We start from the raw sequence: 23,860 nt of genomic DNA, 5'->3' as shown, positions 1-23,860 counted from the left end.
ACAATGTAATTGTTTTAAATCTTCACTTTAAACAGTTTTTTCCTAGTTAAAATAAGTCAGCATTAATAATTAAGAATTTAGAATTACTGGCCTATTAGAATAATAATGCTTCTAATTATTAAGTGTATAAATCCTCATTTCTGGTCTACAAAATGATGATCTAAAAGATTTAATAGAAAAGATTAATCACTATATAATTAAAGAACAAATACAGTGACAACTGTTTTTCACACTGCTCCATGGTAATTTTTTTTTTTTAGAGTAAGGAACTAAAAATTAACCAGCTCAGAATGATGGCCAATAGTGATTAAAGAAAGAGTTTCACTCTGCCGTCCTGTTTTAGTAGCAAGCTGTGAGTGGCCTCTGCTGGCTGACCAAAGGCTTCTTAAATCACTCATTTATGATGCTCACAATACCATGGGCTTCAAGAATATAAGGATATGTCTACATATGTTTACACAAAATCCATTGTGCATACAAAACTGCCTTTTATAAGAATAGATGCTAAAGTAATAAAAGGTGTATAAGATGGTGTAAAAATCTGTATCATCTTATCCCACTTCAACATTCTTAGATTACACACCAAATCTATACATTTCCTAAAATTCCAATTTATAAGCCATAAGTGTATTAATGTGGATTATCTTGTTCAATTCAAATCAAATAATTCACTTCTACATTTAAAGTATTTTCTTAAGGTTCATTTTATAAACACACACACACAAACTTTTTCTCAAAATTAAGTGTAATATTTAAGGGAAATGCAAAGGATGACTGAATTTAAAAATCTTTCAAAGAATTAGTGATCTAAAAAAAAAGACATTAACATTTTATGTAATGGTGTACGAAGACACTAATCGGGAACCACAGTAAAACAAAATAATTTAAAAATTTTCTATATTATTGTATCTATGCTTGAGTAGAAGTAATTTTATATTCAAAACTTAAAATTATAAGAAGCTGAAAACTTACTTAGTAATAGGTACTGTTAATTTAGTAATCATAATAGAGGAGAAAAAAGTTTCAATTTTTTTTCTCAGCAACTTTCTATTAATAAAAATCTCTTGTGCATGATAGAGTTTGTGATTTTTTTTATCTTAAACATACCATTATATATGATTCTCTTCATACTTGACCCAATCTATCCACTTAAAATATACCCCATTAAGAATTATTATCAAATATGCCTAATGATGTCAGAAGGTGACTACATTTATTTTAAAAAGTTATTGTTCTCATGTGTGACAATATTCCAGTACATTTCAACCCTCATTTCAGAATTCAGTCCCATTATCTTGCCTGCTCAAAACTGTTCACAGGGTTAGCTAGCTGACATATAAGATAACCCTCCATCTCACCAGACACCACTGGGATATGACATACTGACCCACAGTAAGCCCTTATTATTAGCCTGAAATATATAGCACACAAAGCAGCTCCTGCCAGGGAATTTGTTTATAAAAATTCCTTTATCTCTCTGGACACTCAAAATGCTTTTAAAAATAATGTCCAACTATTTAAAGGAATTTCAAACAATAAATAAAAATTTTAATGGGTGTTTTGAAGCTTCTCTTTCCATCTCTCACAATTCTGCAGAATCTAAAAAATAAAATAAGGAGTCATATCAGGAAATAGAAGCTGGACAGTGTTTCCTCCTTGGAGCTTAGCTTACACATTATATAAAGAACACACTTAAAAAACAAAAAGGATAGTTAATAATTCCCATTTCTAACGAGAATTACAATACACTGGACAACTTGGTACATGTAAAAAAATCTTGTTTTTGGTGGTAGAAGAGATTGAGGGGTAACATGGCAGTGAAGATGGTCACGATATTCAGCGAACATGACTGATAATGTAAAAAAGTTATGAAAGTTTTTTGGACAGAAATTCTATCACATACATTAAAAATTTACTTTGGGAATATAAGCAGACTAGGAAAACTTTTCAGTGCTTAGTTATAAAATTACCATAAATTTTTGAGTAAACATTTAGTAAATATTTTTACTATTTTATTATTTTTAATGGTAAATTTTACTAAATTTATTATTTAAAATACTTAAATTATTCTGAATCTTGGAAGACATGAAGACAACATTTCAGGAGCTGAAATTATTTTCTTTAAACATTAATTATTGATAATTCATTATAACACTATCAGTTGTGCATATGCCCTTTTAAAAATGCAAAATTTTCAAATTGTTTTTTTAAAACTAGCTTATTTCTTTCTACTATAAGCTGACAGTGATGCATGAAATTTTAATTTACATCAAAAGAAAAAAATTACAGCTGGTTTTGACGTTTAAAAGGTTGCTTCTAAAAATATCAAGGATACATTGATAGTGATTTATGAGAAAAATACTGAGAGTTTCCATATTTAAAAACTGATTATCTTAACATGGTTTATATTTAGCAAATAAAACACTTAAGATATCATATTCTAGAAGCTGTTCTCCTTAAGTAAAGACTCACGCAACCACCCAGTCTTGTATAATATAGATCAAGATTAGATTATTATACTGTTAGTTGCACTAAAACATGTCTATAATTTAAAACCACATAACTATGACTTGAGAGGGGAAAGAAAAAGATCACAAATACAAACAAGCAAATTATTCTTATAAGTATATATAAATGAATGAATGAAAAACAAATCAAATATTAGTGAATAGATAACAATATAATCTTAGCATATTACAAACTATCTTTCTCAATGAATGGCTATACAAAACACAAATAATAACCTGCAACTCTGACCAATAATATTCTTTGACTAATGGCAATGGCACCCCACTCCAGTATTCTTGCCTGGAAAATCCCATGGACGGAGGAGTCTGGAAAGCCTGTGGTCCATGGGGTTGCTGAGGGTCCGACACGACTGAGCGACTTCACTTTCACTTTTCACTTTCATGCATTAGAGAAGGAAATGGCAACCCACTCCAGTGTTCTTGCCTGGAGAATCCCAGGGATGGGGGAGCCCGGTGGGCTGCCGTCTATGGGGTTGCACAGAGTTGGACACGACTGAAGTGACTTAGCAGCAGCAATATGTATTTCAAGTGAAAAAAAAAAACACAGAGTTAGACCCTCATATCTGGGGGTATTTGTTAGTAGAATTAGCTTTAAATTCAAAGAATTTAAAATTCTTTTAAATTGAAAGAAGTAAATATCTAGCATAACTCTGGTTACATCATAAAATCAGTAAGACAGACAGAGGTGGTCATGTGAGATAAGGCCTGGCCAATAACAAGTATGTCAATCACTGGATGGAGCTTCTATGGAAGATTCTTTCAGCGGGATTTACTAGCTGGTATGTACCTTGTACAGTCTTTGTACTTCAGGATGTCTGGGGTGAAGGCAACAACACCCAGTTTTTGACTAGGAGTGAAAGATCAAAAGAATCAAAGGCTTCCACACTGCCATCCTTTATTTGGATAACGAAGCCATCAAATATCTTCTCATGACACTATGCTATGCTATGCTATGCTAAGTCGCTTCAGTCGTGTCCAACTCTGTGCAACCCCACAGACAGCAGCCCACCAGGCTCCGCCATCCCTGGGATCCTCCAGGCAAGAATACTGGAGTGGGTTGCCATTTCCTTCTCCAATGCATGAAAGTGAAAAGTGAAAGTGAAGTTGCTCAGTTGTGTCCGACTTTTAGCGACCCCATGGACTGCAGCCTACCAGGCTCCTCCGTCCATGGGATTTTCCAGGCAAGAGTACTGGAGTGGGGTGCCATTGCCTCATGACACTAGGAAGAAACAAAACAAAACCCTCTTTTGTTCAAGTCATCGTTTATTTGGGCATCTTGTTACATGCTCCGAGCCCAATCTTAATTAATAATAATAATAATAGCAATAATGCTAACTGTATCCAGCAAGTTTTACCCTTATTCTTAAAACAAAACAAAAAATAAGAGCCATCCAGTGGCTCAAAAACAGGAGATATCGAACTTCTGTTTGACATGCCCAGCACTCCGTTGGGTGAACAGAACAGTGGTCCCCAACCTTTTTGGCACAATGGTTTCAGGATGGTTCAAGCACATTATATTTCTTATGCTGCCGCTGGTCTGATAGGAGGCGGAGCTCAGGTGGTAATGTGAGTGATGGGGAGCGGCTGTAAATAGAGATGAGGCTTTGCTTGCTTACCTGCCGCTCACATCCTGCTGTGCAGCCCAGTTCCTAACAGGCCACAGATGGTGAGCGGAGTTGAGACCCCCTATCTACAAGATTCTAAAGAACTGCATAATACGAACCCTGCTAGCTAACATGTTACAAACTGAAAATATACAAGCTGACTAGACTAAAAGTCTGAGTTGGATAGGTAATAAGAGTTTAGGTAAGAAGAAGTAAGGTAATAGGTAATAAGAAGTAAGAGTTGGATAGGTAATAAAGTTTCAGAAATCTGGGAATTTGGTTCATTCTATAAAACACACTCTATGTTTGCAGCTCCAAACATTGAGCTAGGGTATCCTGACTTGTTGGTACTGTCAGACTCCAACAAGAAAAGGGTGCTTTCAATCGAAACACACAAAAGATGGTATTGTCATAATTTAGGTCACTGTACTTTCATCTTCAGTAAATCCCAACTCCTGTTGCTTCAGGGTCCCTATTATCAAGAGCCTGGGAGATGCAAAACAGTTTCCTCTCGCTGCAACAGAAACAGACAAGCCCTTCTGCTGATGACGGCTGGGCCCAGAGGCTCCTGCCTTCCCACTCCTGTAGAGCATGGGAAGGAGAACGGAGGCTGAAGCAGGGGGGTAAGATAGAAACCACTGTGGTAGCTGCCCCCGCTCCTGTGGGGTAAAATGAGGGGGAACTGAGGAATGTCTGCCCAGTTCCAGCAAACTGGTGAGGAGGGGAGTCTCTAGGAGAGTCCCAAGCTGGAGTTGGCACTCTGCCCAAATTGGAACAGAAGTAAAAATGTTGCATTGGTGGAGGGTGCATAGGGCTAGATGCATAGCCTGAGAAAATGCCAGTGGTCCCCATGGCCTGGGGTGCTGGACGGGTAATCCAGGTGTTTTGGTAAACTAATAGGGAACCAGTGGATGAACAGTCTTGGGACCCAAAGAAGCAGAGGAGCTTGAAGATCAGAGACAAACGGCTGGAATATATGGGCTTCAGTGACGGGTACCAGCACAGTACCTCCAGACACCAAATGCAACTAGACTTACACAAGTGAGTGAAGTGCTGGGGTGCAAATCAGACTAGCCAGCCAGAGGTCAGTAGGGACCAAGGAGTTGCATGGTCAGTAGGATGATGCTTGGCTGAGAGTCATCTCCGTCACCCCAGGACACATAAACTAACGACTGCCCTCTTGGGGAGAAGCAGATGGGAGGGGGAGGAGAAATGCAAGACCAAGCATTTGTTAGGAAGAGACTAAGTTTCCTAGCTGGAAGAAATACTTAATACTGAGGTACGGTAATTGGCAAATCTGCTTCACTTCCCTTGACTCCTGCATCCTGACTGACACACTCCTTCCCCATACTGACCCCGCTAATAAGTGGAAACTCATGAGAAATATCAAATATAATAAACAAAGAAGCTATATTTTCTTTTGTCCAGGTCTTCATCTTTAGCCCCACTACACTTACAAACTGACATCAACCTTTCAATATATTCAAGAGTAGAAGAGTTATCCTTACACCACACTAGATGGAAATCTTTCTGTGTGATCTATAAGTAAGTAGTAAAGCATTAACTGTAGTTTAAGCTTTCTTAGTATTTTATAGCAAAATTCACATAATGTAAATCACATTTTTCCATCTGGAGGTTACAAAATCAACTGTGACCAAAGCATCTCTTTTATAATAAGATTACAAAACAAAGTGATAAGGAGTCCTATTAGTAATTCTTGCTGTCCACTGCAGTGATCACAATGGGATAGGATCATCCACCAGGTTTAAAATAATAAACTAGAATTATAGGTTTCATTCATTTTCTTTTTCTCCAGTATATAAAAAAATAGATTTCATCAATTTTCTTTTTCTCCAGTTTTTAGGAGCAGAACAACATCACGATTAAAAGTGTGGGCTTTGCGAGCCAGATGGCCTGGGTCTAAATACTGATTCCTCCAGGTTTCAGCAGTATGACTGCCTCAACTTCTTCTTCCATAAAATGGGGATTAATGCAGTACTCATTTTATAGAGCTACTATGAGAATGAAATGAGATAATCTGTGAAACACACAGATCCGTATCTCTTAATTATTACCATTTGTATTAATTGTCTCAAAATCTAATGTAATGTGTATGGAATCTAGAAAGATGGTATTAATAAACCTATCTGCAGGGCAGCAATGGAGATGAATACATAGAAAACAGACTTGTGGACACACTGGGGTAAGGACAGGGTGGGACGGGTTGAGAGAATAGCATGGAAACATATACATTACTATATATAAAATAGACAGCAAGTAAGAATTCGCTGTGTGACACAGGGAGCTCAACCCAGTGCTCTGTGACAACCTAGAGGGGTGGGATGGGGTGGGATATGGGGCGGTTCAGGAGGGAGGGAACACATGTATACCTATGGCTGATTCATGTGGATGAATGGTATAGACCAACACAATATTTTGTAAGCAATTATCTTCCAATTTTAAAAAAGCATTGAATGCAAAGTACACTCTCAATAATAAGATAACACAATAAATATTACAATAGACGTAAGCAAGAATAAGTTTTTGTAGGACTGCTGTGAGTCGGAAGCAAGGAGAGTATGCATGCAGGGGAACAGTGCAATGGAGATGTTTATCACTGGGACCATCAAGCACTCTTTTCAGTGAATTACTTGAAACAGTTGAGCAATTGCTCCCCATGAACATATCTGAAATGCTGGTACATATTTAATATACAAAACACATCAAATTATAAAGAAGAGTTAGTTTACAAATGAAGTGAAAACCACAAGGTAGCCAGTCTAAATCACAAAATTTAATTCAGTAATTTCCACAAAGACATCATTAGTTACTATATAAGCTGGTGCTTTTCTGATGCTTTTCAATTAGTGGAAAGGTCATGAGTTTAAATAAAATAGAGTTAAGTATCTTATCTATAATAATGGTCCGTAAATTGAATGTTTTATAGCTGAATTGCTGTTCTTGGCCAATTTTAAGGGCCTGAAAGAAACTTGAACTGGCAAACTATTCAAATTCATGTTATTAAAGTAATAAAAGGAATGCACTGCCTCCCATGCCCCAGATGAAACACACACACACACTCACAGATATACATTAGGATTCTTTGATCACACACAACAGAAATAATTTCTCTCTCCACTTTGAATCCCTATACTTCATCGCCTTTTCTTATATCATGTAATGGACTGCTTCATATTAAAATTTATATGTTTGTCTCCTCTATGTGAAAATACCACCTCTGGAAAGCAGAGGTTACTGTCTAATTTACCGATGTATCACCAGCAGAACTTGGTACATTTGTCTATACTGACCCATGTGTTGAATTCACCAGAAGGATACATACACTAGAGCCCATTAGCATTTTGCAATAGTTGCAAAACAACTTAGTATATATTAAGAAGAATTCACAAACAGGTTAAATACTATAGTCTTTCAAATATCTGGATAGTTTGTCTTAGAAGCCATGTCACCCTCTGTATAACTAAAACTATTCTAACACCATTTTATAAAATTAAATAGTATAAAACCCAAAACTTGGTAGGAAGTATGTTGAGTCATCTGAAAAATGAATTATAATTTACTAGGTGTTCTGCCTAAAGAATAGTTCATAATTTTCCAAAAATACAGAAAATGAAAAAGATGCTAATACTATCTTTAATGAATTCCTAGAACACTTTCACTCAAGTGTCAAAAGTAATATAGAAGGAACCCCAGAAAAAAGAAAGCTGCTCAATTATCATTCTGGAGTAGCACACTATTAAATGAATTCATAGACAGAAGCAAGTATTAGCATATATTCTAAGAGTATGGCAGGATATGCTCTTAAAATTCATTCTGAAAAACAAAAGTGTTAGTCACTCAATCATCTCTGACTCTTTGCAACCCCATGGACTGTAGCCCACCAGGCTTCTCTGTCCATTGAATTCTCTAGGCAAGAATATCGGAGTGGGTAGCCATTACCTTTTCCTGGGAATCTTCCCAATCCAGGGATTGAACCTGGGTCTCCTGCATCGTAAGCAGACTCTTTGCCGTCTGAGTCACCTGGGAAGCCTCTAAAATTCATTCTAGAAGGAAGCTATCCATAAAGCCATGGTAGCATCGAAGCATGAATATACTTAAGAGACTAGATATCACTAAAACTATTCTTGAGTTGCCTCATGGTAATAACCATGAGCTCCATAGATAGTAAACCACAGCATGGAATCTCAAACAGTATCGTCTCACATGGGTAGTGTGTGAAATACCTTCAGGATGTCACTACAACCCAACTCCGCGGAACTGGCTGCACAATCAGTATACCTGCCAAGTAGCACACCCCACTGGACGGTGAAAACCAACAAGTACTGGGAGACTGTTTTATTCTTTTCTTTTTGTCCTCTGTGATGAACTCAATATGTATGCAGTAAATAGAATCTATTATTACTAATTTCACCAAACACTGATTGAGCACTTTCTAGGTTGTCCAGGTTCTTGGAAGCCGCCTAGAAATTTTTTCTCATGCTCACAATTCTGCAAGATTCTAATTATTATCTCAAGCTCATGAATAAGGCTTAGAGAGATGAAACAATCCACCTAAGACCACCTGCTTCACAAGTAGCCGAGCCAATATTTGTCTAAAAGTATCTGGTTCCTTCACTCAGCAAGAAAATACTGAGCCTTTACATTATTTTCTTGTTGAATAAGGGAACCAGATATTTATAAGATAGATAACCAACAAGGACCTACTGTATAGCACAGGGAACTCTACTCAATATTCTGTGATAACCTGTAGGAGAAAAGAATTTTAAAAAGAATGAACATATGTGTATGTGTAACTGAATCACTTTGCCGTACACCTGAAACTAACACAACGTCGTAAATCAACTCTACTCCAGTAAAATAAAAATATTAGAAAACGAAGAAAATATTGAGCCTTTACCATGTGCCCTGGGTTAAGGAATAGGAGGAGATATACTAGCAAACAATGAGGAGAACTCTGCACTGATAGGATGGAGAGACACACTGAATTAAAAACAAACCAATATGCACCAATACCACAGACTGCTGGAAAATACTGTGAAGGAAAGAAAGAAGGAGAAGGTGGAGGGGAAGGGGAAACTAAGTTGAGCTGAGTCTAAAGGACTGGATGGAGCACTCAAGCCAAGGAGAGGTGAGGTGGGAATATCCTTAGTCAGAAGTATCACATAGGAAGACCGGGAAGCGAGGAAGAGATGTTCAAGGAGTAGCTTGGAAGGCAGTGTGTCCAGGGCAGACTGGTCTGGGAGAGGACAAACAGCAGAAAGGAGTCAGAAAATTCAGTGTCCTGGTGACCTTAATTTTAAGAAGCTGTGCTCATTTCTACATGCTGGTAGTTCTCAAGCTCTATATTAAAAATGATTGAGGACTCCAAAGAGCCTTTGTTTTATGTGTATTGATCCTCAGTTCAGTTTCAGTCGCTCAGTCGTGTCCAACTCTTTGCGACCCCATGAATCGCAGCACGCCAGGCCTCCCTGTCCATCATCAACTTCCGGAGTTCACTGAGACTCATGTCCATCGAGTCAGTGATGCCATCCAGCCATCTCATCCTCTGCCGTCCCCTTCTCCTCCTGCCCCCAATCCCTCCCAGCATCAGAGTCTTTTCCAATGAGTCAACTCTTCATGTGAGGTGGCCAAAGTACTGGCGTTTCAGCTTTAGCATCATTCTTTCCAAAGAACACCCAGGACTCATCTCCTTCAGAATGGACTGGTTGGATCTCCTTGCAGTCCAAGGGACTCTCAAGAGTCTTCTCCAACACCACAGTTCAAAAGCATCAATTCTTCGTCACTCAGCTCTCTTCACAGTCCAACTCTCACATCCATACATGACCACTGGAAAAACCATAGCCTTGACTAGACGGACCTTTGTTGGCAAAGTAATGTTTCTGCTTTTGAATATGCTATCTAGGTTGGTCATAACTTTTCTTCCAAGGAGTAAGCGTCTTTTTTTTTCTGCCCGGTCTCAGTCCGTTCTCAGAACACGCTCCATCACCTCATTCCCAGAACTCAGATTGCGCAGTGGTCACGTCATCATCGACCAAGCGTCTTTTAATTTCGTGGTTGCAATCACCATCTACAGTGATTTTGGAGCCCCCAAAAATAAAGTCTGCCACTGTTTCCACTGTTTCCCATCTATTTCCCATGAAGTGATGGGATCAGATGTCGATCCTACTGGAATTTTAAAAATGCCTTAATTTTTTTTAACCCAGGAATATATAACACACTTCATGGAGACTCGGGAAAATACCACCATATACTTGTGAAAAAAATGAAGCGAAAAATACAAATAATATCTTGGTATTATTATGAAAACAGTTTTCCCCTTGTGAACTCCCTGAAGGAGTCCCTGGGATCCCTCAGACCACACTTTAAAAAGCACTGCTTTCTGCCACGGCTGTCCAAGTGTGGTCCCCAAGTCAGAGGTATCAACATCACCTGGGAACCTGTCAGAAATCAAAATTCTCAGGCTTCACCTCAAACCTACCGCATGAGATCCTCTGTGGGGGTGAAGCCCCACCACCTGGGTTTTATCAGGCCCTGCTGGTGATTCTGATGCTCACTGAGGTTTGAGCACCACTGTGCTAATAGACTTTAGGGAAGAAAGCAGGACAATGGAAGAAAAACACCAGCAGGGAGCCGTAAGAGATGCTTCTACAGCATGGAAAATTTGATTGTCGTAAGCATAGAGGAGAAGCTTAAAACCGAATGCAGGGGAAGAAAATTTTAAAAAGCTGAAGCAAGACAGAGAATCAATAGAAGAGACATTTCTTTTTCAATAAAGGTTTCAGACCAAGTGGAAACGGAAAAGGCAAAACTGGAAACCTTGACTGATTCTGCAAATATATATGGCAGCAAACTCAATTGTCAGTCTTCATGGGCAGACGATACCAGAAGGGCTAGGGTGGAAGTGTTGGTCCTGGGTATATGGTGGCCACAGACAGTAAATGGTACCAAAGGTGCTAACCAAGACATTATATTTACGAAGCGATAAAGCTACTTTTTTACTGAAATATCTCAGTTCACACAATTTTTCATAAAAGAGAGTAACACTAAATAACTCATCAAACCTTTTGGCAGAGCAAAGGAACAAATGAATGAGCTTGGTACATGATACATATTAATATCCTAATGCATTTAAAAACTGTCATTGTGTACCAAATAATATTTTGGTTCCTTTCATTGTATCTTACATAAGTCCTATAATATTATCATGTACTTATATCCATAATGATATAAGATCACCCTTTTGGCTTCCCCACAACCTCTCTGTATTGTAAACACTGTACTTTTATCATTTATTACATTGTATTTTAATTAGCTGTTTACTTATCTAACCCTCCCATAGACTATAAGCATCTAAGGACTAGGAACTACGTCTTATTCAGCTTTGTTTCTCCCATACACTGCATAACGTCTGGTACATGGTTAGATATGAAATGAAACAGTATTCACTTGCTGATTTAAGTATTTATGTTCTACCTGGACACCTACATGAAAATCTCAAACCAGGGCCAGAGTTGATATTTTAATTGCTTTGAATTACATATAACAAAATCCTAGGTACACGTTTTCAAAAAGCTCTTGCTTACTGAATACAGACATATATCTTTTGTAAATGACAATGGGAATAAAACATAATTAGTGGGAAAATTCAATGTGCTTCTTTAATTATATATAGAAATATTCCAATGAATGCAAAATAAGATCAAAAAGATTCTTACAGCTCTTACAGTTAATTGCCCCCTCTCCATATTAAAAAAAAAAAAAATTCTACACCACTTTCATTTTGAAGATGTAGGAGCAGCCATAAAAACATGGGCAAATACTATTCAATTCTCAAATCAGAAACCTTAGACTGCAATTTAAAAATATTATTGACTAAAGTGTTAGTTTTTTACCTAAAAACTACTCATGTTCTATGATCAGGACCTCGATGGTCCATATGAAAACAAGGCTACACTTCATATTCAAAATGAAATTCTGCCTTAAACTGCTTCTTCTGTTTACAAAACTATTTATCACCTGTGAAAAAATTCAGGATGTCTAGAGATAATAAAAGTTCACAACTGGTACCCTCTGCAGCACCACTACCTGGATTAAGCAGCCTCTTTAAATCTGGACGGCTTCTGTTCTCTCACCATTCTCACTGGGTGAGCAGATGCCATGTGACCACACAGTTGGCTGGGGCACAATATTTACTGTAACATGGGCTGTAAAGGTACTAACTACACTCAGCTTAGGCTGTTACAGACAGCTGGCTCAGTTATGTAGCTCAACTTGGCATTCAATAATGGAGGTTCGGAGAAGGCAATGGCAACCCACTCCAGTACTCTTGCCTGGAAAATCCCATGGACAGAGGGGCCTGGTGGGCTGCAGTCCATGGGGTCGCTAGGAGTCATACATGACTGAGTGACTTCACTTTTATGCATTGGAGAAGGAAATGGCAACCCACTCCAGTGTTCTTGCCTGGAGAATCCCAGGGACAGGGGAGCCTGGTGGGCTGCCGTCTATGGGGTTGCACAGAGTCGGACACGACTGAAGCAACACAGCAGCAGCAGCAGCAGCAGCAATGGAGGTTAGTGTGGATTTGAAAGTCATACTGTATTGTTCAAATTCATGCTTTGCCACTTTCTAGCTGTATAAGTTATTTCACATTATACTTCTGTGCAGGAGTGCACAGGGCAATAGTAATAACAGCCTCACAGGTCTCTTACGAGAGTTACATGCATTAATGCATCCCAAATGCTTAGAAAAATGCTTATTAGCACATACTAAGGACTCAACAGATGATGGGTATTAGTCACAGCAGTACATCAGATTTTATAGCCTCAATCTCTTTTAGTTGACATCTTACATCAGACTGCGTTGTTGTTGCTGCTGCTAAGTCGCCTCAGTTGTGTCCGACTCTGTGCGACCCCAGAGATGGCAGCCCATCAGGCTCGCCTGTCCCTGGGATTCTCCAGGCAAGAACACTGGGGTGGGTTGCCATTTCCTTCTCCAATGCATCAAAGTGAAAAGTGAAAGTGAAGTCGCTCAGTCGTGTCCGACCGTCTGCGACCCCATGGACTGCAGCCTTCCAGGCTCCTCCATCCATGGGATTTTCCAGGCAAGAGTACTGGAGTGGGGTGCCACTGCCTTCTCCAGACTGCGTTGTTAGGGCTAGTCAAATTTTTGTTCTTACTGTTTAGTTCTAATCACCTGACTTGATCTTTTTAGATTGTTAACTCAGTCTCAAGTGTCTACTCACTCAACTTGAGTAGACGAGTACTTCACATTGAGGTAACAATCTAATAAGGAGGAAGTTATTTTCTTTTTAGGTTAATGGGCAAAATTAAGTCAAGCCAAAGAAAAGTGTTCAAAAGGCAATCTGTGTATCTAAAACAGTACCTCTAACATCTGTTGAATGAATGGATGCACAGCTGACTCAGGTTTTAGGTGGATATTCAGTATACTCAGAATCAGAAGTAAAACCGACAAGAAAGGAATAAGTAGCCTACTACACGGAGAAGGCAATGGCACCCCACTCCAGTACTCTTGCCTGGAAAATCCCATGGACGGAGGAGCCTGGTAGGCTCCAGTTTATGGGGTCGCTAAGAGTCAGACACGACTGAGCGACTTCACTTTCACTTTTCACTTTGATGCATTGGAGAAGGAAATGGCAACCCACTCCAGTATTCTTGCCTGGAGAATCCCAGGGACAGAGGAGCCTGGTGGGCTGCTGTCTATGGGGTCGCACAGAGTCGGACACGACTGAAGCGACTTAGCAGCAGCAGCAGCCTACTACAAACTCTTATTGATTTACTTTCATCGCCTCTATTGATTTCAGATTTCAAAAATGTGTAAAAAGTTTTTTATTCCTTATCATTTCACCTACCTCTTTTCCTTCCCAAAATAACTTTACGCCCACCCCCTCCCCACTTTCTTCTTTCTTTGATGGTTTACTGCAAACCATGAAGAACTTTCTGTTTGTGTGGTTAATCACTGTGACCCTCTATATAATTATCCAAATTTCAAACCCACATGTGTATCATCAGGCATGAGAAAATTTCTGGATTATAGAAGACAGACATAATTAAGGCATAATAAAATCTGGTGGCTCATAACAATGATGCATCAGCATACAATAAAAACCAAAGAAAACCCTGCCAAACACGAAGACAAAACCATCACACCTACACATTTATCTCTGGCAATGGAAACACTCACTTCCAATTTTCCAGAGTCATATCTTTTGCTCTTTCTTTTCTGTACACACTCACATTCTGGAAAAGTGCATCACCTCTTAGCCTCACTCATTATCTTTTACTTATTTGTTTTTGGCTGTGCTGGGTTTTCGCTGCTGTGCAGGCTTTTCTCTATAGTTATGGCGAGTGGGGGCTACTCTGTATTTGTGGCGTGCAGGCTTCTCACTGTGATGGCTTCTCTTGTTGCAGGGCACAGGCGCTAGGGGCACCGGCTTCAGTAGTTGTGGTTCCCAGGCTCTAGGGCACGGGCTCAGTAGTTGTGACACATGGGCTTAGCTGCTCTGCGGCATGTGGGATCTTCCAGGACCAGGGATTGAACTCGTGTCTCCTGCATTGACAGGTGGATTCTTTACCACAGAGCCACTGGGGAAGCTCCAGTCATTATCTTTTTATTGACTGGTCACACATATATACTGTCTTTTCTCATCTGGTGTTCCATACTTCCAACAACTAATCCCATTCTTCCAGAAATCCTTTAGATATATCTTCCTGGAAATGCTAGAATCACCTTAGACTCATTATATCCATAAAAAATTCATTATCATCCTTCTCAGATCAGCTTATTTTCATGAAGTTCAATTTTTACTTATGTTTTACTGTCTACTCATTTATCTATGGCTACTGGGAAGTGACAGCCTTTTTCTAGTCTCACACATGAGAATGTAGGAGTCATTTAAGTAAGGTCATGGTATGGAAGAAAGAAAGAATGAATACTTTGCAGCAAGATGAAGTAATCTTGGCTCTGCCACATATTAACCACGTAGCTAAGGAAATAATTTCTCTGTGCCTCAACTAGTCTCATCCATAAATTGGGCCTATTGCCGATCTCACAGGTTTTCTGTAAAGATTCAGAACAGAGAAAACAGGGGAAAAGGAAGTACAACATTCTGGCACATAGTAGACACACACACACAAACACTGAATATTTTATCAAGACTTTGTGCCAGGAATTGTCACTCATACTTCAAATTCACTCCAGCCTCTTATTTCATTTTTCTTTTATTTTCAGGGTGCCTCTTACACTCTCCACTATCCAAACCTTGGACCCCACAGGTGGCCGCTAGTGGTAAAGAACCAGCTTGCCAATGCACTAAGAGATACAGGTTTGATTTCTGGGTTGGGCAGATCCCCTGGGGAAGGGTAAGGCAACCCACTCGTGTTCTTGCCTGGAGAATCCCATGGACAGAGGAACCTGGCGAATCCAAATCTTGCTTACACATAAGACTAAATTCCTACAGTGCATCATTTATTGGTATCAGTCTACGTTTTTCTCATCTTTTTTTGAAATCTTGTCTTTCTTTCTTTGAATTTTCCAGGCCAGAATACTGGAGTGGGTAGCCTTTCCCTTCTCCAGAGGATCTTCCCAATCCAGGGAATGAACCCAGGTTTCCCTCATTGCAGGCAGATTCCTTACCAGCTGATCCACAAGGAAAGCCCAAGAATACTGGAGTGGGTAGCCTATCCCTTCTCCAGTGGATCTTCCCGACCCAGGAATCGAACTGGGGTCTCCTGCATTGCAGACGGATTCTTTACCAACTGAGCTATCCAGGAAGTGGGGCAATTAGCAATTATGGAAAATACTATACAATTCTGAACTTAATTGTTTGCTCTCCAGTCACTAGGAAGATTTAGCCTGAATGGTAGCCTCTGTGAGTACACTAAATCCTTAATCAGTGACTACTCTAAAAAGAAAACAAAAACAAAACTCAGGTGTATGAGCTTTGATAAGTCACTTTACGGCCCTGGACCTCAGTTTTGTAATCTGTAAAAAAAAATTTAATATTTTCTTTAAAATCCTTTACATCAAAAGCATTCTGTCATTCTAAGTTGAGTTTTCAGATCATTTTCATATACTGTTAACTGCTAAGTCGCTTCAGTTGTGTCCGACTCTGTGCGACCCCACAGACAGCAGCCCACCAGGCTCCCCCGTCCCTGGGATTCTCCAGGCAAGAACACTGGAGTGGGTTGCCATTTTCTTCTCCAACGCGTGAAAGTGAAAAGTGAAAGTGAAGTCACTCAGTCATGTCTGACTCTTCGAGACCCCACGGACTGCAGCCCACCAGGCTCCTCCATCCATGGGATTTTCCAGGCAAGAGTACTGGAGTGGGTTGCCATTGCCTTCTCCAATTTTTTTTTTTTTTTTTTTTTTTAATATAGGTTAGAAATAAAAGAAAAGGAGTCCGGGTTTTTGGCTCTTTCCTTCTTTCTGGATTTCTTTGGCCCTTTGTTCACTCCATTAATAAAGAACTTACCTGGCCACAGTAGAATAAGTATAAGCTCACCCTGCTAAACTCTACTTTGCCTGCCTGAGGCGAAGAGCCAACTCACTGGAAAAGACTCTGATGCTGGGAAAGACTGAAGGCAAAAGGAGAAGGGGTGGCAGAGGATGAAATGGATAGCAACACAGACTCAATGGACGTGAATTTGGGCAAACTAGAGGAGACAGTGGAAGACAGAGGAGCCTGGTGGGCTACAGTATATGGGGTCACAAAGCGTTGGACTTTGCTAAGGAACAACAACAACACCGCTAGACAGCAAATCCCTTGACAGTAAGTAGAATCTGTTTCAATTAATCATTGTACCTGAAATTACTGAAGACGATATCTGGCACACAGTAGGCACTTAATAAGTATTTGCTAAACTGAAATTAATTAAGAGTTTTAAGAAAGGCAAAGAATGTATAAGGCTACGTGCCTTGTACTAAACACAGGTGATCTCTCTTGAAATCCCTGTTCATTGCCTCCACACTACTTTCTCACTGCTATATCTTGACATTACTCAAAATACTAAAATATAGGAAATAAAATAATCATCACCACTGTACATGAAACCACATCAAACAGAAGAATCAAATTCATTAAAGTACAATTAAATCATTTAGGACTTCAATGTCCATACAAGTTAAATAAGAACAAAAAGGAAATGCATAAATTAATTTGGTAAATACAACTTTCCCACTAATTCAATAATTTGGATAATTTCAAGAATTTCAAGTTGACAATCATACAGGAATTTATTCTTCAAGAATTTCACCCTAATTAGAAACTCTTCCTAAATAAAATACTAAAAAAAAAAAAAAAAAAAAAATAAAGTAAAAAAATTTAAAAAACGGAAAACTTTAAAAAATGATCAGATTATATTATCTGAATACTTTGTAGATTTCTTTCCTTCAGACAAACACTGGGTTATAATCACAGACTATCTCTCCCTTACCAGGACCTCTGGTTTTCAGACTGTATAAAGATGAAATAAGTATAAAAGCAGTATCTCAGCCTTACCTTTTCATCATAAAACACATTGATTCTACACCCTTTAGAAAAAAAAAATTAAACTAAGAAGTTTTGAAATAGAATTTATTCAAGAGTCCCAAAAGGCATGTGATATAGTCATTCATAATTCTGAAGCAGCTCTTTTTTTTTTTTTTTTGCATTCCACAAGTATTTACTGATCACACTAGGCCCTGTGCTAGGGACACAGGTGTGCAGGAGGTAGGTCCCTGCCATCCTAGGGACCTCTCCCCTCCCACCCATACACACCACTGAGGGCTGCTACTCTCTGAGCACAGGACTGTGATCATTACCCTCTTAGCAAAAGCTGAATGGGACTAAGTCAATGATCCTACAGGCAGATCCCACCTGGAAGAACTCTGATGGAGAAGAGCAGAAGGTGGCCACCAAAAGGTGGCTGAAAATGAAGTGAATGTGTTAGTTGCTCAGTCGTATCTGATTCTTTGTGACCCCATGAACTGTAGCCTGCCAGGCTCCTCTGTCCATGGGATTCTCCTGACAAGAATACTGGAGTGGGTTGCCATTTCCTACCTCAGTTCTTTAGCAGTTCTAATGCGAATCACATGCATGGAGCAAGTTCATAACAAGAAGGCTGAGAATTCATATCTCAGTGTTTTCTCTAAATGCCATCACATCTGAAACTGGAGCCTATTATACAGAGTGAAGTAAGCCAGAAGGAAAAACACCAATACAGTATACTAACGCATATATATGGAATTTAGAAAGATGATAACAATAACCCTGTGTACGAGACAGCAAAAGTGACGCTGATGTATGGAACAGTCTTATGGACTCTGTGGGAGAGGGAGAGGGTGGGAAGATTTGGGAGAATGGCATTGAAACATGTAAAATATCATGTATGAAACGAGATGCCAGTCCAGGTTCAATGCATGATACTGGATGCTTGGGGCTGGTGCACTGGGACGACCTGGAGGGATGGTATGGGGAGGGAGGAGGGAGGAGGGTTCAGGAGGGGGAGCACATGTATACCTGTGATGGATTCATTTTGATGTTTGGCAAAACTAATACAATTACGTAAAGTTTAAAAATAAAATAAAATTAAAAAAAAAAATGCCATCACATCATGCAACTGGCAGATTCTATAAATTTGGGATTAATGTTACTAAAATAATATTTTTATGTATTGTGAAATTTATTTTGGTGGGAAATTTTACTTTAATAGCTTTACACTTTGGTTTTGTGTGTACAGAATCATTAATGGCCTAAGGCATACTTCATATTTTTGGTTTTTCTTTACTGGAATGGATGTTACAGGGAACATAAGATGCTATGTTCAGTTCAGTTTAGTTGCTCAGTTGTGTCCAACTCTTTTCGACCCCATGCAGCACACCAGGCTTGCGTGTCTATCACCAGCTCCTGGAGCTTGCTCAAACTCATGTCCATCGAGTCGGTAATGCCATCCAACCATCTCATCCTCTGTCGTCCCCTTCTCCTCCTGCCTTCAATCCTTCCCAGCATCAGGGTCTTTTCCAATGAGTCAGTTCTTCACATCAGGTGGCCAGAGTACTGGAGTTTCAGCTTCAGCATCAGTCCTTCCAATGAATATTCAGGACTGATTCCTTTAGGATGGACTGGGTGGGTTTCCTTGCATGCTATGTTACATTTTCCCATTTGCAGTACCTGAATGTCTCAAGACAAATCTCTTGTGGACGTCAAGGGTCTATTGTAATTGTTTCCTGTCTACCCACTGAAACTTAGCAAATGGGTGATACCCTGGCCTCTCCATTTTGAAGTGATTTGGGTTGGAGGGTTAATCACCATGAAGAGCAGAAGAGCTGAACCTTCAGCATTAAGCTGGGCAAAAATCCTAAACCACACTGCATGCTTTTTTGCCAACTGGCTCTTCAGGTCACTATAGGTCAAGTCATGTCAGTCACTGGTACACTTAGCCGGACCCTAATTTTTCACACTGTTATGAAGATATGCTATTGAAAAGCATCGGTTCAGGGATAGATTCAAGCCCATGCCTTGTGCTGACTGCCATTATCCTTTCCCTTATCAAGTCAGTTTCTAGAACTCTGACCATCAAAAGGCAGACCAGTTGGTTTATCAGTGCTGAAAAGACATGCCACAGTTTGGGGACTGAATGTTGGTGTAGTGAGTGCATGGGTAAAATTTAGAACTTTTGTGTAGTGAAAAGTGAACAGTTCAATAGGTGTTCAGTTCAGTTCAGTCGCTCAGTCATGTCCGACTCTTTGCGACCCCATGGACTGCAGCATGCCAGACCTCCCTGTCCATCACCAACTCTGAGCTTACTCAAACTCATGTCCTTTGAGTCAGTGGAGAGTTAATTAAATCCATAATTCTACACAGGAAGACATTACTAACAGTTTTTTTCTCAGTAATTCAGAAAAACAAACAAACAAAAAAACATGACAAGTGAGAGTTCAAGTATAACATAAAGGCTAACTTCAGAATGAGAAGCATCCCAGTAATTCTTCCAAAATGTAACCTCTATGCTGAAGAAATGGTTATTTTCTCAGTTTAAAAAAAAAAAAAAAAAGAAGGGGGTTATTAATTTTAAATCAAAAAGTTTTTATTTTTAAAACCATATATATTTGCTCAATTTAATAGTGGAGATTCTATCAAGACTAAACTGATGCACTACTTGAAATCTGAAAAGGGCAATGTCCACGTTGCTCCGCCGGTACTGTAACAATGGCAGGTCAAACTTTCGTTCCTCTTGTCCTACAAACAATTTTCAAGCCCTGGCTCGATAAATAAATTTGGTCTCAGCACTCCCAATCAGGGCCGGGCAATCCCCTCAGTAGCAGAGCTATGATAAATGGACTTATTTTCCCAAATCAAACACTTGAATTTAAATTCAGATGAGTTAATGCAAAGGTCAACATTGTAATCAGTTCTTTTGATCTTTATAGAATTTCTGGAGTAATACATAATAAATCTGAAACAAGGCAATTTGCAGCTCTGTATGTGTGGCTGGCAATAAAAATCTTAACGATCAGAGCCTTTATGTACTTAGGGAACGTTTTATAGTAATGGCTATGGTGAGAGCTCCAATGCATAGGGAACAATGGCAATAGATAACCCTGAAAGGCTTGATTTCTTGATTGTTTCTACAATTTATTTGTATATGTATTTATATAAAAACTTAATGAATGCACATCTATGTTTACTGTATTTTTGAAACAGTCACTACTTTGATGACAAGCACCTAGTTTTGAATTAAAATGTGGAACATAAAAATTGCTAAGGAGAAAAATTAGCATATCAGCTTCAACCTAAAAAGTTTCAATATTTAAATGACAATTCCATTTCTTTGGGTTTGTTTTTTTTTAACATTAAAATTTGTGGGGGAGGTTAGGCTATTTAAAACTTAAATAGTAGACTTCAATTTTACAACTGAAAAGGAGAGTACTTCCACAAAGGGGTTCAGGTATTTTTTAAATGGAAATTTAAGGAAGGAAGGAGGGCAGAAGGAAGAGGGAAAGGGAAAGAAAAGCAGATGGACAAACAGATAAGTAGAAAGCAAGCAGAAAAGCCTGCAGCTTAGTGCCCCCTCCATGGCCCTATTGGGAGGCATTGGGTGTATAGTTTCAGGCTACCCTCTTCCTGGTAAGTGTCTTAGAACCTTGTGATAACAATTGACCCTAAAGCATTAGAGTTCTTGGCTTTTTAACAAAATATTATGTAATTATTGGTGGAATAACATGAAATTTTTATATTGCTAGCAGTGATAAATAATAACCTGCTAAGTTGTTTAATCTTTTTTTTTTTTTTTGGTAATATAGCAGTGATCATTCTTCTCTAAATAGCAAACCCTTCTTGTTAACGTTATCACACCAAAGCTCACAGTGCTTGCAGGACAGACCAAGTCTTTGTGCAATTCTGATTCTAGTTCGTGAGAATACTTTGAAACATTCTGGTGGTAAAAGTACTTGACTTAACATTCAAGATAAGCCTTTAATGAAATGAATAATATGAAAAAGCATTCTGATTTCTAGCAGGGAGGGACCGACTGTCTACAAAATTTGAAGCAGGTGTCCTCAAGGACTATGGAGCTGAAGGTGAAAATTTAAAAAAAAAGGCTCCAAGTGTCATCTTCTATCTGTGCTTCCCCAATCTCTCTCTTCAGACCTATCTCAGAGGTAATTACCCCCAAATCTACTCTTGGTGGCGATTCTAACAATGAGCTTGAAACAGGGGACTCTCACAAAGATTTATTGTCATCTGGTTTTCTGGAGACTCAAGGAAAATACCAGTACTTAAGAGGCAAAAGTGTCCTGTGTTCTTAGGGGACAACATTTATGATTCCATTGGATTTAAACACTGCACAGGGTTTGGTTACAAAGGCAGAACTTATACAAACCTGGGGAAAACATGTAAGTTCCTTCCTTCATAAGCAAATCTGGTTAAGGTCCATTAGTAACTTTTGCAACATTACTATACTGACATTAGTTCTTTCATTCTAAGTTTTTATTTTTAATTTATTTTTAATTGACATTCTAAGATTTGATCTTTTAAGACAGAGAAGAAGAACATGACATGGGAAAATGCTATCAATTTCTTCAAATCTGTGACTTTATTTCCGCAATAAGCCTAGGCTATTTCATATATTTCTGATCCCACTGGACTCAAGACAGCCCCGCAGTAAGAAAAGACTGGGTGTCTGTACTTCCTGAGACAAATCAGCACGGCTCTTGTTTCTTTCCCCTGCAGTTTCAAATTTACAGTGTACAGATGTCCTGTCATAGCAGTTAAAAACTACAGTCTTGTGAGTCACTAGGGGTCTGACAAGTTGAGTCTCTCAAAGTCTGATAAAACCCAAAGTCCTTGATCTGAGAAAAGGGATCATTCCATTTTTTTCAGCAAGTTTCTACAATGTACCCTATACGAAGAAAACAAGCAAACAAAATCAGAAAATTTAAGCTTCCATATTTTTGTTCAACCTCATAAATACCCTAGAAACTGGCAACAGCTAAACGCACACACGTGGAGAAAATCCAATTCTCTTCTTAATCCTTGACAATATTTATTTATGACTACAATGGGCAGGACAATGGATTGGGTGACTCATTACATCACACAATAATCTGATCTGTCAGTTCACGACATAAACCTTTCAGGTGAATGACACAGCAGAAGCAAAGAAGATCCAAATTTCATTTGAATAAAACGTTAAGCTACCTTAACATTCTGTTAACTTACCCCTTTTGTGAGTCGTATTTTAGATGTTCCATCTGGGCAGAGTAAAGCGGTTTCCGATATGAAGACCAAACTTCCTGATTTTCATATTTAGCATGTCCTATGGTCCAAATATATCATTCATACTCAAAAATGAAGTAAGATTCCTTTTCAGTAAAGAATTCTAAGATGTGTCCTGAGGTCAAGAGGGTCTAGTTTATACACATAAGCTTTCTCTCTTAAGGAATACTTGCTTGGTTGAAGCCTGCTGGTTGGGTAAAATCACTTTTTCTTTCTTCTAATAGTATTCTTGTCTTTTTCCACATGGGAGTACCCTTATTCCATCGTTAGAGTACAAGGTACAGTGAAGCTCTGTCTGCTTCTCAAGCTCACGCCTGGACGGTCACAACTTCCATCCCATGTCCACCGTGTTTGGTTCAAAGACGTGGATGTGACCTAGGCAAGGTCATTAAGAGTCTATCCCAGGATATTTTTGGAAGTATTGTGAAGAGAAGATTCCTCATTCCAAGGGGAAGGGGTGGGATTACAGACGTAAGCTACAAGCTTCTAGGGGTTGCAGTCATCCTGCCTCCATGAGGGCCTGTTTAAGAATGGAGTCCATCTTGGGCAGGGGGCGGGGAGTGGGAAGCAGAGCCAGAAACTTAAGGAGTCAGAGTTGGTCCCAATGCCATGATGTAAGTCTGTCTGTGCATCCAGCACTGCAGTTACCTGAGCCAGGAAGCTTCTCTTTTCAACTGCATACGGCAGGCTAAATTGAGTTTGTGTTTCTTGCAATTAAAAAGCCTTAAGGATTAATATAACCCTCCTGAAGTGGAAACTTCTGATGGTGCCTACGGTTTAGTATTCTCCCCTAAATTTGCCAGCATGCTCTTTTCTTCCACAGGCTTTTTCACTTTTCTTTCAAGTTTTTTTTTTTTTTTTTCCCTCTGCTTTCTCACTGGCAGCACAGGGCAGAAGAGTGATGTCTGAGAGAAGCAGCCATCTGCACACCTCAC

The 23,860-nt window shown here is 39.1% G+C and overlaps 1 protein-coding gene and 1 non-coding gene across 3 annotated transcripts in view; both read right to left on the bottom strand.

Annotated features, from left to right (window-relative positions):
- Window positions 1-23,860, bottom strand: part of GPATCH2 (G-patch domain containing 2) — a 197,993-nt gene that overhangs the window by 92,805 nt on the left and 81,328 nt on the right. The gene's annotated exons all lie outside the window — the stretch shown is intronic.
- Window positions 10,105-10,187, bottom strand: LOC138991290 (small Cajal body-specific RNA 18). The gene has a single exon (XR_011467319.1). It is a non-coding gene; the product is annotated as a small Cajal body-specific RNA 18 (non-coding RNA).

Source organism: Bos mutus, chromosome 16, assembly GCF_027580195.1.
Source record: "Bos mutus isolate GX-2022 chromosome 16, NWIPB_WYAK_1.1, whole genome shotgun sequence".
NCBI classification, from domain to species: domain Eukaryota; kingdom Metazoa; phylum Chordata; class Mammalia; order Artiodactyla; family Bovidae; genus Bos; species Bos mutus.
This window is presented reverse-complemented; position numbering and strand designations above follow the sequence as displayed.